General features: G+C 38.0%; 1 long non-coding RNA gene across 1 annotated transcript in view; it reads left to right on the plus strand.

Moving 5' to 3' along the window:
- Positions 1-3,657: 3,657 nt before the first annotated feature.
- LOC122807095 overlaps positions 3,658-19,694 on the plus strand; it is a 1,397,276-nt gene continuing 1,381,239 nt past the window's right edge. Inside the window, exon 1 of the long non-coding RNA XR_006365596.1 lies at positions 3,658-3,757. This is a non-coding gene — a long non-coding RNA (uncharacterized LOC122807095). The remainder of the gene's footprint in view (positions 3,758-19,694) is intronic.

Consider the following 19,694-nt stretch of genomic DNA (forward strand, 5'->3'; position numbering starts at 1 on the left):
AGAATTAAAATCAAATATACTCCAAACCTACTTTTGGGAAATCAGAATGATCTTAGAGGTGGACACCCATAGCTTTAACCACTTAATAGGATTTAATTTTATTTTTTTTTCTGTTTTATCTGACCACTTCCGAGCTTGATGTGTTTGACCTCTACATCCCCTGCAGACACCATGCACACCTTCGCAGACTAATTTTGGCTGGATGAAGGTGTGACCCACTTATCTCCCCTTTCACCCCTAATTCCCCAGCCACCCCTGGTCTCTCTCCTGCCTCTACCCTCCTCCTTCCCTCTTATGACTATCCAGTTGTGTCACTAAAATAAATATTTACAACCCATTCCCTCAACCATCTTAATGGGATACACTTCTACCCTAAACACCCATCAAGTTTCACAACCACCCACTAGTAAGTAAAAACCACCAACAAACAGCATATCACTTACAAGTCCTCCACCTTCCCAAATACTCTCGCTAGTCCTGTCAAAACATCTTAGGCAACTGCCACTTACTTTCAGATCTTATTTCATACTGATACACTCTATAATGCTTCTGCATCTCTGCATCATACTCCTCCTACCTTTATCCCACTACACTATACCATTTCTAACCCCATATCTTCCCCATTTCTTATCCTTACCTTCAGTAACCTATCACAAAGTCCCCTCAACCATCTCCATGTTGCCCAAGACCTACCATGCTCTTTACACACTCTGTTCTCCATTACCACTCACACACACATCTCCAGCTATTCACTCCCTTTACCTCATCCCCTCCAAACCTACCAAACCCCAAATATCCCCCCAAACTTCTTAAACACTTATAAATTCACAACAGTCTTCCTCATACTTTTCCTCAGAGCCAACATTGAATCCAGTCCAGGTTCCTTCCACCACACAGCATCAACAAATTTCCCTCACACTTTACTCTATCCTTTGCATTAGTTAAGGGCCAAAGTATCCCTAATAAACCCAGCCCCCGACCATCACATCTGTCACTTAAACATAGCTCAGACATGCCAACACTAGTTTTGAGCACCTACATTCCTTCTACAAATACCTCTAAGAAGCAAGAACTGTAAAAAGGTAAAGCAGGGGCATTGTTCTTTATAAAAAACACCTTAATCCAACTGTCATTACACAAGTAAATACCTCCCAAGATGCTGAACCCAAAGGAATCCTTCTAAAAATTTCCCTTCTGGAAAAACAGTAACCTTCTAATAGTAGTCACTTACCTTCCTATTCCAGCCTCTCCTAACAAATTTAAATCCCTTATTTTTACTATCATATCAGCTTCCCACACCTATAAAAAACATCATTATTCTAGGTGAATTTAACTAAACTACCTAGGTCCTCTGAGAAATGAGACTGATGAATTCTTAACCATCATCAGCCTTATACAGTTAGTTGATGACACCATTGGTCCTAATCTCCAAACCAACAGCCAGAAACTCCTAGATCTGATGATAACTAACAACCCTACCTTTATTTCCAAAATGTCTATTCTTCCACCCTCATTCAGTGACCCTTCCCCTATAACCTTCCAAATTATCCATCAGTCACCAAAACTGCCAGAGACCAGTTACCTTCAGACCCAGATCCACAAGCAAGACTGAAAACCTCAAAAATTACCCAGCAACTATCAAATGGTCTCCCACTACCAACTTACAAAGCCCAGCTCAGTTGCCATAGCTCATACACATGACCTCCTTAAACTTCAAGACAAATTCTTTCCTCTTACAGAGCATCTTTTCAAATACAAAAACATCACCTCAAAGATATATAATTCCCCATTCAGTGCACACAAAACACACCGCCCATGAAAAATCTGAATTCTTCTTCTTTCAGCTGTTCCCATTAGGGGTCGCCACAGTGGATCATTTGTTTCCATTTCTTCTTGTCCTCTGCATCTTGCTCTGTCACACCAACTACCTGCATGTCCTCTCTCACCACATCCATAAACCTTATCTTAGGCCTTCCTCTTTTCCTCTTACCTGGCAGCTCCATCATTATCATCCTTTTCCCAATATACCCAGCATCCCTCCTCAGCACATGTCCAAACCAATGCAATTTTGCCTCTCTGACTGTCTCCAAACTGTTTGACCTGAGCTGATCCTCTAATGTACTGATTCCTAATCCTGTCCATCCTCATCACACCTAATGAAAATCTTAACATCTTTAACTCTGCCACCTCCAGCTCTGATTCCTGCCTTTTTGCCAATGCCACTGTCTCCAACCCATATAACACAGCTAGTCGTACTCCCCTCTTGTAGGCCTTCCCTTTCATTCTTACTGGCACCCCAGCCACTGGGGATGCACAGGCCAGTGCATTTCTTCGTGCCGGTCCCAAGACTGAATAAATGGGGAGGGTTACATCAGGAAGGGCATACGGTGTAAAACCTTTGCCAAATGACATATGCAGACAGCAATACAGATTTCCCATCAAAAATCTGAATGCAAGTACTTTTTCCTACTGGACATCTCACCTAACTTATACCTCACTTACATCACTTTTGCTTTCAACCTCTGTTCTCACCTGCTGCATGCCTCCCATATTTATTACTAAGATTAATCTGCTTTTATTTTTCTCTTCTATAAATAATAATTGCCCATTGTTTCAATTGTCTACTGGAATCTGTGCCATTTGTGATTACTCTATGTTTGTGAATTAGTACTATCTTATTTTTTGTGAATTTCTTCACCCAGGTTGTGCTTACAAATGGACTGCAGTGATCAGTGTACTACTCCAATAAACCAACTAAATAAATATATAAATACAAAAACTACCTTCATGCCACTGCAGGCACTTACCCAGATGCCAGATGTTTTGCTTACACCCCTGCAAGATGGTGTGTGTGTGTGTGTGTGTGAATATATATATATATATATATATATATATATGTATATATATATATATATATATATATATATATATATATATATATATATATATATATATATATATATATATATATATATATATATATATATATATATATATATATATATATATATATGTATATATATATATATATATATATATATATATATATATATATATATATATATATATATATATATATATATATAGATATATATATATATATATATATATATATATATATATATATATATAAATAAGGAAGTCTGCTTTATGCAGTGTTAAAATTTTAGAAAATGTAACATCCTGTGTGAGATGATCCACAGAGAGCTGTGATTTGTTTCTTTACAGACTGATGATCAGTATCTCATTGGATGTAGGCAAACTTGCTGGCATTAGAGCACTTATGCCTACCTTATTATAACATACCATATCATGGCTATCTGAACCATCTGTCACAGGTTTGTTATGGTAGACAAGCTAAAATGCAGATTTCTTTTAAGATATGATAGCATGGAGGACTGCAGTGGATAAAAGCTTTGGGGAAATCAATAAACTATTACAAGTTGTGCCACTCTTCAGCTTCCTGTCTGATACGGACGATGATGAGTGCTGGGTTTTCTTGATTAGTTTCTGATCCCTGGAGCATAAGAACAGAAAAACAACAATTTCAGATAATGCCTTCTAAAACGCTCATGATAATTGACAGCTACAGTACTTTGATAGTCTATTTCTCTAACAGGTAATTACTCACAACTTTCCTTCTTTCCATATAGTTTGGAAGGACGGAAGTGATCGACAACACTTTGAATCCAGACTTTGTGCGCAAGTTTGTCTTAGACTATTTCTTTGAAGAGAAACAGAATCTACGCTTTGATGTGTAAGTTCAGTTCACACTTTGCTTTGTTGGCATTACCTGATAAGTAATTTGAGTAGTTCCATGTTCAGACATGTTTCAAAAAGAACTGTTTTTGTTTCCATTTGTTTTAGGTCTTAATGTTACTTATGAACATTTCTTAACTGAGAACTGAAACAGAAATGTGTTTTTCTTTGCAATCATATATTTCATTTAAACAAATGTGAGCACTGTGCCTTAGTAAATGACTTATAAAAATGACTTAGTTTTTAAATTGTGACTGACCTGTTATCCAAAACATATACAAAAAAGTGCTGTAACTTTTCCCAAAGTTTAGAGAAGTTGTATTTTCAAAGGTCATTTTTTGAAATCAAAAGGGCAATGCATCAAAATCTAACAGAATGTAATTTTTTGGTATGAAGGCTCCAAGTTCTGTTTTATATGGTGACGTTCCCTTCTTATTCTCTTAAGGTGGGCTGTAGCCCACTTTTATTTATTTTTTAAACTTTTGTTAAGCTGCTAAGAGAACTGGCCCAGGAACCCTTTTCAACCATGGATTGTGCCAAAAAGGCAGAAATAACATATTCTAACATTTAAAAATGAACAGCTTTCCTGAATGAAAAAAATGCATTGTCTATTAGATTGGTGAAGACTATTAACAGTTAACAAAAAATCAAATGGACTGTACACTGGACAAAAAAAAAATCATCCCTACCATTACAGCATACACTGAACGATGCTGATGAGATTGTTATATAATATGGCAATGTTAGATTACTACAATGCTGGTAAACTACAGTGGGGAAAAAACAAAGTATTAAGAAGTACATTGGATATTGTTAGATGGCTTTGTATATAGTGTGAGATGATATTCTATGCTGTCTATATATTCAACATGTAATGGTAACCTATACATTGCTGTGTAAAGCCAGGTTTAAACAATTGAGTAAAAAGTACTGAAATAACTAGCTACAAAGCACGTGCAAGCTGCTATACCATTATACCCAACAGGAGTAATGCCAGCAGCAGAAGACAGCTAACAGTGATGACACTAGTAGAAAACAATGACTTGTGTACAGAAGTGTCATCAGTCACATGAGCAAAGAAAGTCAAGTTAGAGAATTAAGTATATGCATCCATATCTCTGTATAACACTGTTTACTGGTGTAATGAGTGTTGTATTATTGCTTGTAAACAATTATTAAAATACAGAAGAAAATGCATGTAAGGCTTTCCGGTCAGAAGTACCTAAATGTATATTACATTCCATAAAGATATAACTGACAATGATAACACTGAAGTCTGAGAAGAGCTGCATTTGTTTATTTAATATAGGTCACCAAAACAATTGCTTTATTCTCTTCTGTTAATACTGATTTTTTTTAAAGATGATGTTTATTAGTTAGTCTGATGTTATCTGGAATCTTATTCCAGCATGCTGGTGCAATTTTTGTTCCTAGGCAAATTGTCTGCAGACTGTTGCATATCTAGCCAATAACCACACTGATTGTGAGCAAAGGTGAGAATCAAACACTGTATCGTGTGTGTGTGTGTGTGTGTGTGTGTGTGTGTGTGTGTGTGTGTGTGTGTGTGTGTGTGTGTGTGTGTGTGAGGTCAGATACATTAACAATTATGCCAACAAGTTGGTTTAACAAGTTGAAGTATCCCATTGTTTTATAAAGCGTGAGTTTGCTCCTTAATGTTTTTAATGCTGGGCGGTACCTCTGGTGTAGGAGACTGAAGGCAAGGTTTTCATTAAGAAGGTGACCCTTTTTGAGACTAGCAACCATTTCCCCTTTCTTAACTTGATCCAGTGGTATTGTCTGGGATTAGCCAAATGTATGAATCTAAGTATTTTGTTCATAGCCATCTGTAAGGGGCTGTATTTTGAAGTGAAAGTGAAGAAATTATGGGCAGCCCATACTCCAGTCTGGAAAGCATTGAATAGATAGCTAGTATCTCCCTTGAGTCTTCAGTAAGAAGATTTGATATCATGTATGCGATTTATAGCCACATAACTACTTCATCAGGTTGTGCTTTAGTACGGAGTACCAGGAAAAAATTTTGGTCTAGAATGATACAAGGAGAGCACCTGACAGTTCTAAGGTGGAGACTGTTGTCCCTTTCAATTTTTGCTTTGTACCGAACAGCATAACTACAGTCTCGGTGTTTGTAGTTAGCTTTTTCGTGGTTAACCAATTCCATCTTAAGCCAAATCACTGTACATGGATTTTCAGGTATCATCAGTATGGGTGTCTACTTTGGCAAAGATCAGAATCCTCTGTGTACTATCAAGTACCTGCTGTATTCTGTTTTCAGTTCCCTTCGTGTTAATTCATTGGTGTTGCATGACACAAAACCAGTGTTACTTATCTGAGATTCCTAAAATCTGCTGTTTTGTTAGAAAACATTGACCACTGCAATCACTTAGTGTATGATACCAAATATTAAAAGATATGGACTTCTTATTCTTCACTAAGTGCATTCACTAGCAGTTTGCTTAAAGGAATTGGACAAAATACGAACAGGAAGATGAAAATAGATAGATGAAAAAAGAAGAACAAAGCACAAAATGATAAGACACAAAGTTCAAAAACACTAAGAACACAATACCCAATGTGTAAAATGGAACCCAATCGATGCTTAAAAGATGCAATAAAGATATATCATCCAATATCAATAAAGATCCTACATATATGTATCAAAGAACATAACACTGCTTCCTTGGCAAAAATGAACTACGGCAATCTCAGGCAAGTCACAAAAGAAAGCGCTCTTTCTTTTTGTCTACAATAAAAGCAAGAAATGCTTCTGGGTATGTCTCAGAACTAGATTTCTGTTTATCAATTATTATATTTTTCTGATGCTATTTGAATATCTTATCTTTATTACAACAACTGGCACTTTCTGCATCGGTGGTTGTAATGATTCAACTTTTGTCTATTGAATTGGACAAAATGCAGTGGTGTTATTTAAGTACAAAAGTTAACTGTCATTCATTTTCCCACTTTATATGAGCACTGTATAAGTAAACTGCAATGACATAGTTTTTTGTTCTTTGTCATGCTGTTCATATATCCGGAGCATTTAAAATACGTAGGTTAATAATTTCTGCTCTGCAAACCTACTGCTCTGTAATTGAATTATTATTAGAAAATGTGCTAGCAGTGCTTGGTACCTATTCAAATGCTTGGCTTGTGATTTTGTTTTCATTAGCCTCTGAAAGTGTGTTACCAAAGAGTTTCTGGAATGAGACTAGCTTGTACTCTAAATCCCAGAACTTAACCCCATTGGAAATCACCTCATCTATACCATAACTTTCACATACAAATCATCTGTGTCAGTAAAAAATCAGAGTGATATTCTTAAAGACAACACAGATTTTTACATCTCACATATATTTATAAATATCACACTTGCAATGATTATGTCCAATAAACTTTTTATTATTGATGCAATTTATTTTTTAATTATGAAATATGTTATATTTTAGTTTCATAAGTCACCTCTTACTACACTGGATTTTAGTACAGATGAAAGCTGAACCATAGTCATATATAAATTGATTATGCTCACTCACAAGTGAATAATTCTCTGGCAATTTCTTCTTTTCCCTGGTGGGGCTTAGGCCCTATACTTCTTTTGTACATTTGCTAAATAAAATATCAGACTATACTCTGTGTCAATGATCTATCAGTGGTCATCATCTGGATTTTATTACAAGCATCTTTTATCTTGGCATTCCTCTATCCATTCATCAATCCATTTTCTGAACCATTTTCTAAACACTTGTTCTGGTGAGGGATGTGAGGTAGGAAGCTAATCAATGTAGGCCAGACTTGTCTAGACATCTAACCCCAGTAAGACACTCCAGCTCCTCCTGTTAATTCTCCAGACATTCACAAGCAAGCTGTGAGAGAAATAATCCATCCAACATATCCTGAGTCTGGCACGTGGTCTCCATTTCGGGGGCTGTACCTGGTGCAGCTCCAAAGGGAAATGTCAGGGAATTAATTGATTACTCATTAACACGAAGGAGAAATAGTTGCATTCCAAGATCCTGCCAGACTGCCAAGCTGTAGTCTATCATGGAGAGTGGGCCAAGTACTCTCAAAAGGAATTGCATTTCTGTTGCTTCCATCCATGATCTCATCATTTCAACCACTAACTAAAACTCATGACCTGATGATGGAGATGGAGACTAAATTCTAAATTTAGAGCATTATCCTATGATTCAGTTCTGCTAATGCGGTGCAGCAGTAGCATTGTTGCCTCACAGCAAGAGGTTCTCCTGTTCGATTCTCGGCTGGAGTGCGGGGAGTGCCTTCTGTGTGGAGTCTGCATGTCCTCCCTGCGGTTGGGTGGCATTTGAAAAACATGCGTAAATGGGTGTGCCTTCGTTGAAGGTTGGACATCGAGCTGGCACCTCGGCGCTTGTGAAAATCTACTGCCAATCATTAGCGGACTGGAATTCCACTGTGGCAACCTCTAACCGGGAGAAGCCGAAAAGACAAACAAACAAACATTCTATGATTCGGTTCTAACTTCATTAGCACAGTCCAGTGCAAAAAATACTTGCAGAACTGCTGTCACCACACCCATTTGACTGTCAGACACTTGACCTCCTCTGTCTTCAGTTGTGAGCAAGACCCCACAATAGCTAATGTGCTGCATCTGTGGTATCTGATCTGCAATCACTTACAGATAGTTGTTATTTTCCATGAGAGAGCTCTGATGTTTGAATTAAAGGTACTGATTTTCATCTCATTTCTTTCACACTGATCTGTGAATCATTTCAGTGCATGCTGGAGAGTACAGTCATTTATGGCTGAGGACAGTATCATCTGCAGAATGGTGCAACCATCAGATACCCACACTGCATGTAGTTCAGACTTTGGCTCTATCTTGATGCCATGTCCATGAAAACCAAAAACAGGAGTAGTGACATGACAAACCTTTGCCAGAGAACTGTGGGCACCTAGAATGCATTTGACTTAGTGCGAAAAAGACAGACAAAACTCTCGCTCTTGAAATAAATGAACTGAATGGTGTGCAGACGTGGCCCTGGGGCTCTGTACTGTTGTAGCACTTCCAGTCTGAAAGGCATAAGTAGTCAGTACTGGCAAAATCCCATGACCCCACCATACCCATGCAAAGGGAAAGAGATGATCATTCCTTGACAAAGACAAATCCACATTGCTTCTCCTGAATCCAAGACTTGCCTCTACAGTTAGAATATGCTCTTCAATCTCCTCTTTTTAAAAATGGTAACCACTACCCAGTTTTTAAGTCTAGAGCTACTGTGCCAACCTTCCATGCAGTGTTGACAAAGGATATTTACCAAAGCTCCCCAACAATATGCAGCACCTTCAGCATTTCTGGTTAGACCTTGTCTATCTGCTCAGTAATGTCACAGCAAAACTATTTCAATTCTGCAGTAATCTCACCTACCAAAATGATTCAGCTCCACCTTCTACTTCCAAAACTGCCTCAACAAACTCCTCCCACACCTAGACCTTCTCACCGGTAACTGATGCAGCTGATTCTTTCTTGGTTTGTTTTGTATTTTTCAGTTCAAGCCAGACAACCCTCCTGCTAGTATTGTATAGAATGACTCTTTCTTTAAACTGATAACTTCCTTCATTGCTGTTGTTAACCAGTGGGTCATAGGATTAGTAGCCATGACAAGTGGCAGCTACCTTTTGGCCATGACTCTTTGCTGCTATCATAACTTTTGAGGTTTTGACCAGAGTTCATACCAGTTCCACACCCTTACTCTCTCCATGTGTATCACAGAATTGTTCTGGAAGTGGTTGTTGAACTCATCGTGCACAGAAGTATTGGCTAGGAATTCTCAGGATACCCTATCTGCACATTTTGGTTTTCCAGGTCTGTAGAGTTTCTGTCTAGAATCATCTCATACAAACTGTCACCTAGTAATTATTTGACTACTAAGAACCTCTCTTGACCGAAGTGTTCAGAAAGTACGACCTTAGTTCTGATGACATGAATACTAAATCAGTCAATGACCCTTGGATTATATGGTGTTTTGGTAGCATGTACACATATGAGAATCCCTGTTTTCAAACATGCTGTTTGTTATGCACAATGTGTGGTAGGACAGAAGTTCAAAAAAAGTCAGCAGATTTAGATGATGTAAGCTGCTTCTCTCAGTCATGTCCCTGTCATTCCCCATATGATTTTTGAAATCTGCCTGTAAAGCCATGGAATCTGTAGGTGTTACCCTATTGTGCACTGTACCAGTAGCAAATAAGGAAAAATACATTGAATATTTCTTAGACAATTAATCACAAATAGCAGACAGAGTTTTTCTTTCAGAAATTCACAGTTGCTTTTGAAGTGACCCTGTAATTTTCTGGAGCAAACGTCAGGTGAACAGCACACAACCAGGGGCTTGTAAGTATCCCCACATGGTCTTTCCCAAGGGTCAACATCAGAATAGGAGGAGGAGTTCACCCCTTGCTTAAGAAAGCTGGTTATAGAACAAACATTGTGTATAGAAATAATACCAATTCAATCTACACAAGCTCCAGCTCCTTCCACAGAAGAGAGGTGATGTTCAGCATTCCAAGAGTTAGTTTCTATTGCAGGGTTCTAGTTGTACTATCTCTTTATTGTGTCTGACACTTGATTGGCATTGCATTTGACATTCCCTTTCTTTCACATTGAAGGCTACATGCAGCTTTCTCATGCTTTTGCAAGGCAGGTTGCATCGGTGACCTGTCCATCAAGTGCTTGCCAGCTACACATTCCCAGGACTTACTTCGTGTGGATCCCAGTGTCACTATTCTGAGTGAGATACTCAGATTCTTTAAAAACAACATGTATCTCTCTCCCACCCATTATTATACTAAGCCAGATTATTGTCCCATCATTCATGCTAACTGATAAATCATACATCTCATCCTGCAGTGTCAGTGATGCAACAGGCAGCACACTCGCCTTTGGTGAAGAAGACTGTGGATTCTATTCTCACACCAGGTAGATCAATTGCTGACACTGCAGTTCAACATAAGGAGATTGTTGCACTCGTCAGTCTACTGTCCTTCGAATGAGAAGTTAAAATGAGGCCCCACCTGTCTGAGTTGGTTGTAGCTCATATGTGCATAAAATATCCCATAGCACATATCACAAAGAGTAGAGGAAGTTCTTTGATACCCTGGCCAAATTACCCCTAGTAGTATAAATACCACCTCGTGTCTTCCCTGAAAAGAGGCTACTAGCCCAGTGGGGTTAACCTGGTATAACTAAATAAATAAAAATAAATAATTCAAAACCATAATCTAAGAGTTGTTCATTCTTGCTACTTCTGAAACATGGCTAAAATTAATTAGAGCATTCCATAAGTCAGAGTCAGTGTCAGTGGCGCAACAGTCAGTATACTCATCTTTGGTACAGATGGCTGTGGCTTCTATCCCACACTGAGTAGACTGATAGCTGACACTGCAGTGTAGCATAAGGAAGATGCTGCTCTCTCGAGCGTGTGTCCTTCAGAGGAGTTGTTAAACTGAAGTACCATCTGCTTGATTTAATGGTAGCTCAGGTAGATGTAAAAAATCCTATGACACCTATCAAAAATAGAAGGTGAAGTTCCCTCATACCTTGGCCAAATTTCCCCTAGTTGTATAAATGCTACTTCATTCTGCCCTGAAAAGAGGCTGTTAGTGTAGTGGGACTAACCTGGTCAACAAAGGATAAATAAGCGCATAAATATTTTTTCCATATTCTCTCACTCTCTCCTCTCCAACCCTCATCCCATAGATCTTGAGCCCATTCATCCTTGGGTCAGGACACCCTACCCCTCACCAAGGCAAGAACTGACCCGGGGGGGTTATCATCCAGACAGCCATGAACTAATTTGTACTCATGCCTATGTCTGCAGACATGCTGAATGTTTGGCTGGGGACATCAACAGTCCAGGAATCTGCCTTCATTCCCCAAATTTGGACAACTACATTTTAGGATGGACCCTAATTATCTCTAGGTTAAGGAACTCAACAATGTCACACATCTGTTTTCTCTTTCATTCACAAAATGGTCAGTGGGCATTTCTAATTGGTCTCTTACCCTGTCCCCTAAGTGACTGATGTGAGTACTGGAACACTGTGGTGTGTGTTCTACATCGCCCCTATGTGGGCATACCTCTTGCCTCACCACTTCTGGCTCTTCCATTGTGAAGCTGATACTCAAACACCAGTCATTAGGTTCATAGTCATGAGGTTAGGCAGAGTCCCTCATTGACTCTCTTCAAGAGGAATCTTGATGAGTGGATGGGGGATCGTAGGTTTACCCCGGGTATCACTTCTGTGTCACTGTTAGACAGAGGCACAGTATACTAACCTCGAAAAAGGGCATAGCAAAATTAATTTAAAATGGGTGGCGAAAGCCAAACACACTCTGGCTAGGCTTATAAATGCCCTAGGGCAGATAGCCTAGTATGAACCTATGAACCTATGACTCTATCCCTTAATACTATAGAGCCAGATTTCCCTCTTAGACATTGTTGAAAGTTGCTCACATATCTCTATTCTTCCTAACAGACTTAGTGACCATTTTCCCTTACTACTCTTCTGTGATTTTAATAAACCACCATTAATCCCGTTTTTAAAATGACAGAAATGTTTCTGTCAGGAGTGAATCCTGGCTACACAGTGAACTGCATTTAGTATACTGGACATGGGTTATGTTTTTAAGTGATATAGATTTGGAGTCAAACTTTATATCAGCGTTCCAGAACATACAAAAGAAAGCATTTCCTATAACTGCTTGACTCATAAGTGGACAGATATGCCCCTAGATAGCTGAAAACTGCAGGAAAATATTACAATATGACACGAGCAGTGGCATATTTGGAAATCCACAGTCCAGATACTACATCAGCATCTTTATTTACACCGTGAAAGGTCAATCAGATTAGTCACTAGACCTTTCAAAGCATCATACCAATGCATATTCCAGCATAGCTTCTCATCTTGACTCAGTCATTCTGATATGCAGTCAAGAATCTGTAATCTATTTCAAAACATCTGTACTGGTATCTGAATCTTCTTACCACCAGTCATGCAGCAATCCCAAAGATTTAGTACATTTACTAAAATATTTCTTTACTAAGTCTGACAATTAGACAGTGCTATTATCCAAATTGCTGCAAACTGTATAACAAATTTGCTACTATTTGTTTGGAAAAGATCCCTGTCAAACAAATATTTGTTTTATTCAGGTCACTTGCAGAAAAGCTTCAGTGTTCGCAATAACACCTTTACAGTCATTTTCAAAAGTTATCTGCATGATAGTGCAAGCCCAGTTGCACACATCCTAATATTGTCATTACAGAGCGACATCACTCATTCATGAGGAAGAAGTCCATTATTGTACACCTTCCTAAAATTAATTCCTCTTCTTTTCCCTCCAGCTTTTGCTCCATCTTTAACTCCCCACTGTTGAGGGTATGAATTATTATTATTATTATTATTAAGTGTTAATTATTAGTTATTTGTGCTCTGACAAAATAGAAGGTTCCATAGTACAACAGGTACACTGAGTAAACGTGTAAGTCACTGGCTCACAAACAAATCATAGCATAATCCAATAGGTATATTGTTTCAGTAAAGAGTTCAACATACTGCAACACAGTATCATTTTACTAATCTGACCTCTTCTGAAATTGGCAATGGCTTGCTAACAGGAGTTTGGTTCACAAACCTAAAGATAAAATTTGATCAGACTAAGTATTCTCCTTGGAAATCTCGGCATGTATTTAATCTAGCATAAACCACTATTACCAAACTACCTTCAAGATATAATTTCCTTGGTCAGTGTGATTCCATCTCTAAAACGTGAGGTTCTTTGTTAGATTCAGATCTATTATCATTTATCTGTAATGGCCTGATCAATAAAATCAGTGATGTCAGTCTTCTCCTTCATGCAGAAGGCATCCATCAGAGAAGTCCAAGAAAATCTATAACTTTCCCATGTCCTTTCAGTGTGACTTTATACATATTTAGAACTGGATTTCAAAGCATGACATAAAATACTATGCTGTGCTATTTTGAAATTATTGAAGACTCAACAGCTCTTTACATCTGTACCATTCAGGCGAAAAGGGCCAGCTTATCTCCCAGGATTCTTCCTCTGAATACTTTGGCATGCCCTTCATGATGAACAGAGTACTGACAAAGTCCTGTCCTATAACACCTTCAGTGAACACTGAAGTGGCAAACAGACAGTGCAGAGGACTAAAGTGCCCAGGGTACAGAATTTAATTCATTTCACCTTTATTTTCCTACTTGTGACTGAGCAAATCACTTAACAAGACAGTGCTCCCAGGTCATCCCTTAGAAGGGATTTTTTTACAGTGGGTTTACTTTAGCAACAGATAAATAAATAACCCCACATGTTTAATACCATATTCATTCAGGAAACCAAAGAAGCAATTTACTCATTCCCAAAATAGAATATGCTCTTCCTTTAATCTCCATTGGAACTTGCAGCAGTACTCCTCTTTGTTCAGGCCACTCCAACTACTACAAGTGATTTAGACTACTCTCAGTTTGTAGATTTAAAGAGAGGGACATCAAACATAACTACTCAACAGTAGCTGCCTCATGATTACAGGCAAAGCAATACTACTTTAGTGATGTTGATTTTTAAGATGATTAATCTTGACATCTGCCACTACTTGCATACAAACCTTCTGTCAGTCACTTTCACATGCCATTACACTCTGAAGATCAGGCACCTGTTTCATAATAGAAGATTATGGTTTTTCAAAAGCAGTATTGGATATATAGATTAAAATACCGCCAATCTTTAGAAACAGTGACCCCTCTGAGTTTTCAAACCAAAAATTCACAACCGTTTGAATTACTCTTGTTTAAGCGGACACTGTTTTTTTAAAAATAAAAACTTTTATTTGGATGTTAAAGAGTATGACATTAGAAAATCAGATATAGGGGAAACACAAGACAATAAAATACTGGACATACTTCAGACATACAAACTGAAACACTTGAGCCAATTTATACAAAAATATGCACCGATATTCTGCCCATTTTTTCAGATAATTTGTAAAATTTGACCAGCTTTTTAATTTGTATTGTGTTCTGTCGAATGCAACAGTGTCACAAGATGTGTAACACTTCCAGCTGGTAAACATACAAGAGAGAAGGGTGGTTACTGCTGTCGTAATCCATCCAAACTCTGTGATCTAATCTCCAGATCAAATATCAATAAACAAATACCAACTATCCAGACCTTAACATCAGGGGGGGGGGGGGGGGGGGCAAATGTATTCACAAGTGCCAAACTGTACCATTCCTGACATTATGCCATATTCTGTATACATGGACATGACCAAATGAGATACAAACCATCCATCTCTGTAGTTTGACAATACCAGCAATTAGGAAACATATATGTGAGTGTCAAATGCCAAAGATATAATACCGTAATTTACGTAAATCTAGGCAGAATGGACCACCTATTAGCCTGAACTACTCTTAGGCATATTAACTATTCTGTTTCAGTGACCCCCCCCCTCAACATTTCATTCCATTTTGTAATCAAACCCAGTTTGGGGTGTGGTGCCTTGTTTAATATATTTTTATAAATACTTTTTGATGTAACTGCTCTGTATTCCTGTAGTACTATTAAGCCACATAATACATTTAATCTACTGTTTCAATCCTGTCCTGTGCTTCCTAGCAGCTAGGCACGATTACAACTGAAGATGCTGCCACCAGCATAGTATCACAGCAGGGTATTTGGATCTTAACTAGTCCCATGTACAAAGCCTTTCCATGGATATATCGTATATACCAGAGGTGTAGAAGATTCCCTGCACTCGCCTACTTACTCTGCCACACTAAATTTCCATCAGTCCTTATAGCTGGATAGTTCCACAAAAAGAGCTCTGGATCACATCCAGAATTCTTATCATTTTGTATCCCAGTAGATCCCTTTCCATCCATAGATCTAAGCCTCCTGGATCACACATTTTGTGTGATGGTGTGGCATTTCAAGCCACAGGTTCCAAACAGTGCAGGTGTATTTCAATGTAGAACCATATAGATTTCCTGGGCTTCCTCAGTCTCGCATAGGATCTGGCTATAGTAACTTTCCCATAAAGGAAAAAATCTGGGAGCCCTAATTGTCCATTTGATTTATGCACGTATAGCTTATTTCTGCTATTTCTCTTTTTTCCCCATCCCATATGAAGTTAATTATGTACTTCTGAGCTTTTTTCACATAAGGAAGAAAGTAACTAAGGGAAGGTATTGCACAGTAAACAGAAAGTTAGGCAGGACAGACAATTTATTAACATGGAAGCTTACTTATAAAATGCAGATATTTTTTCCATTTATTTAGAGATGTCTAAAGTTGTCCCAAAAAGGGAAGCATATTTACTTCTGTCCATCTACTCAACTCTGAGTTTACATTAATTCCCAAGTAAGTCAATTCCTGGACAGGCTTTATTGATAGAGTTACAGTTTTGGTGTTGGTTTGTTGATTGTGGTACTAAGGAAAGACCGTCTTACCTCAATTTACCACAAGACCTGAGGTTTTGGATATTGTGTATAAATCATGTAAAATGGTTTCTACTTGTGCTGCTGGGTTATTGAGGCAAATGTCACAGTCATCTACAAACCACATGGTTAAAGGGCATAACCTATTTTTAATAAAATGCTGAATATAGCATAGTTCATCATCAGATATCTGTCAATATGTGATACTCCCATAATAAAAATAAGCAGAGGGAGAGGATAATGCTTTTGGGTGCCCTGGACTAATGCAATGGGCGGTGATAAGATTACATTTGCATATATGACATGGGGTTGCTATATATTAATTAAATGCAATTTATAAAAGGCTGTGAGGATTTGTAATATGCAAACACCTTCCTTATGCAAGACCATCAGTATATTGTATTGAAAGCTTTGTGAAAATCAGTTATCATGAACCCAGCCTTTTTATTCCCCAGTTGACATATTTTCTGAATATCTAATCATATCCTAGTAGTGTCTGGTCCTCCTTGCCTTCCCCAGATAAATTCAGGATGGTTTTTGGGTACTATGAGTATGATTATTTTCTTTAACCTTAGAGCCAAAATTTTTGCAAATATTTTAAGGTCAGTATTCATCAAAGAAATTAGTCTGTAATTTCCCACCACAGATAAATCATTCTGGAGTTTATTAAACATTAAGACCTTCAACCAGGCTACATCATATGGGAAGCTGTGAACTGACATGGCAACATGAAATAAATAGTACAGGGTGATATATAATTTATGTTTAGCAGCCTTATAAAAATCAGTTGAAAGCCCATCAGGCCTGGCTTTATACAACCACTAGTGGGACACAGAACTAGTCAGCTCCATGACACAGATTGATAAAGTCCTGACAATAGCCCAGGTAACTAGAGTTTGCTTAGTAGTAGTGCAGCACCTGTAAGAGCTAGCTAGTGAGGATGGGAGTGAGTGGTCACTGCAGGCTTGCTCATCCTGTAGGAGGGAGGCAGCTCTGACTCCCCACAAGGATGCCATATAACAGGAGCACTAGGTATTCTTTTATGGAGTTTGAGCATGCTGAGCCCATGCTGTCATGGTGCTTTAATTCGAGATAGACAAGACTTCAACATGCCAAGGCAAGCTTTCCTTCAGAAACAGCCACTGCAGATGCTGGAGGAGCTGCTGGGGTGACCAGTGCTGTTCCTAAGGAAGGAAGGTAGGTTGCCTTCCTCAGCAAGCTATCCTGATCCCTACCACTTATCACTGGTGAACAGATGGTAGATCAGGATGCCTGGGCAGAAATTCATGGGCCATAAAGTTCTCTCCTAGCCAAGGAATGCCTGAACTACACCCCTCCCTGAACAAATGGGCTGATTGACTGGTAGGTAGTGTACTATTTGGGTAAGGTCCTGGAGGGGGCAAAAAATAAAAATAAAAAATTAAGAACAATGATTAAAGATATTTGCCAGAGCCGGATAACAGTAGCTTTTTTTATAACTTTAATGCGATTTGCATCTGCCAAAGGCTCAAAAACAGTATCTTTCACAATTGCTAAGGTAGAACTTGTTTCATTTACAACTGCAGAATATATCCCTCTTCCATACTTTTGAGTAGAAGGGCAACTCCAGAACGTATGCCAGTAACTGCCCACAGATGAGCAATGATAATGGTATCAATTTAAAATATGTCAAGGCAGTAGTTAGTATATGTTGAAATTGCTGCCACTGTTTAAAAATGGGGAGCCAGTCATATTATCGAATTGAGGACATTTAAATTACCTATCATTTACATTTGATTTCTATAAATGGATCTGAACTATGCTGTGATACAAGTTGGGGAGTTAGGAGACCGCATTGAGTACCAGTGATGTTGCACATTTGGATGTCAGATTGCTTAAAATTAGGTTATTTTTTGTTGCAAGCAAATATACCATCTTATTTCCTTGTTGCCATCTGAACATTGTATTGGACAAAGGACTCAAAATAGACCCATCAGTGACCTGAATAATATCACACCAAAATGTATCTTCATTTTTATCCACAGGATCCACTTTATAGTTTTATATCTAAGATTAGCATAGATGCTGTCTTGAAATCCTGGTTTTGATCTAGAGATGCTGGTTACCCATCCTACAATCTTGTTGTTAAGCCTCCCAGTTCCCAAATGTCCTTCTTTCTAATCATTTCATCTTTTATTTCAGACAGCAGATGAGAATTCTAAAGGCCAATGATGAGATGTTTTTTGGAAAGACTGAGGTATCCTTATGGGTATGGCATTGCCTTTCAAATATTTTGTCAGATCTTGAAAATCTAAACATCCCTTGGCAGTGGTTGCCATTTTTCTAGCTAGTCACCTTGGATAAGTAGTGAGCCAGGAATAAGAACTTTGGTAGTATAAATTATTTCATGCTATTGATGTGTGACAAAAAATGGAGCAAGACTGATTTCCAGTTTCTGAGCCTAAACTTGAACTCTTCTATAAAAGCTTTTAAGTTTACCTCTACTGTCTTTTGATACACTGAACATAGCTACATTCTCAGACAGACTATCTTTTCTATCCAGCAGCAACCAGTTTCAGTGATTAACTCTTCATTACCATATCTCTTTTGTTTAATGGGAAAACTATAATTTTATCTATTTATCTTCAGGCCAGAAAATGTGTGGAAGAAAGCCATTAGAATTTCAATGATAAAGCTGGTGTTTCTAACTGAAGGATGCAGTTGCCTTTGAACCACAGTGAAAACAGTCTTTACTACTTCTGTATTTATATATCCAAATGTGAATATATTGATTGATTCATAGATAGATAAAACGCTGTGTAGCTAAATAGACTAAGCCCCTCAACTGCCAAGATAAATATAAATAGGGACAGAAGACATCCCTGCTGAGTTTCAGCACATGCTGGAAAGATGGGAAACATGTTCCATTTGTAAAAATGTGAGATTAGTATAAAATTTTACAATATTTGACAAACTATCCTCTAATCCTATCCCTGTCCAGTGCTTCACACAAAAACTTCCACTGCAAGGAATTAAATGCTTTGTTGAAGTCTACTAAAAGGATGCTGTAGTTGCTGCTTCCATACAACACCTTCTTTGTAAATATAACACCACTCTTCTTAACTTAGAACCCATCATATCTATTTCTAATAAATTATTGTTGTGTTGCCCTAGTTTGGGAACGATCAGTTTTAGATGTTCTGTCAAAATCCTTGTAAAAACTCATCTTCATTTCCATGGGAAGTGATGAGATCAGCCTTTAAGTCTGGAATAGTGTACTGCCCTTTTCTACTTTAGCACTACATCAAATATTTTTTATAGTCTTGTTGCCTACATTTATCTCTTATTTTTCCCTATCACGTATCAAAGCTTATGAAAGCATTAAAACCACATGTGCATGTGTTACTTCCAATTTGTATTTTTTCTTTTCTGCAGCT

This window comes from Protopterus annectens, chromosome 7.part0, assembly GCF_019279795.1.
Source record: "Protopterus annectens isolate FY-2018-M chromosome 7.part0, PAN1.0, whole genome shotgun sequence".
Lineage (NCBI taxonomy): Eukaryota > Metazoa > Chordata > Ceratodontiformes > Protopteridae > Protopterus > Protopterus annectens.